Genomic DNA, 753 nt, shown 5'->3' with positions numbered 1-753 from the left:
ATATATATATATATATATATATATATATATATATACATGTGTGTGTGTATGTGCATACATATGTCTGTCGGAGGTGATATCTGTAGTTGTGACAATGGTGATGCTTGGTGCAGCAGTCAGCATTTTGGTTGGGAAGCAAAGATTATCTGCTGCATAAGATGGCAGAGGGTGGTGAAAAGAGACACTCAGATCTAAGCCGTACTGTCCTACACCCCAGATATGCAGCATCCTCATCTGTTAAAAAGATGCCTTTTAACATTCAGGACAAAGAGAGTTCCTTGTACTCCTGTTATCCGATCTGTCGCCCTCCATGCTCTAAGATCATAGTCTGCTGTGGTAATTGCACAAATGCAAGTGATATTGAGCAGTATGTAGCTGTCATATGTCAGTGAATAGGGAAGGAATCAGCCGTGCTGACCCCTCTGTCGGTCTCCGTTTTACCCTAGCTATCTGCCTATTAGCGGGAACAGGCTTATAGTCAGACAATCAAGTTGTATTTTGAAATCACTTTGAGCAAACTGGCAGCCTGCAGTACCAAAGTTTGTCTTATGTTTTCGTTTTTGATTTTATTATGTTTCTTCAAACTCAGTGAACTGCACTGTTTTTTTTTTTATCTATATACGTGTGTGTATGTATGTATACATATATACACGCATGCATAGATATCTAACCCTGTGTGAGACAACTGTTCTTTTGTGTACGCATGTATATATATATATATATATATATATATATATATATATATATATATAT

This window comes from Octopus bimaculoides, chromosome 25, assembly GCF_001194135.2.
Source record: "Octopus bimaculoides isolate UCB-OBI-ISO-001 chromosome 25, ASM119413v2, whole genome shotgun sequence".
Lineage (NCBI taxonomy): Eukaryota > Metazoa > Mollusca > Cephalopoda > Octopoda > Octopodidae > Octopus > Octopus bimaculoides.
The sequence above is the reverse complement of the archived record's forward strand: the minus strand, read 5'-3'. Positions refer to the sequence as shown.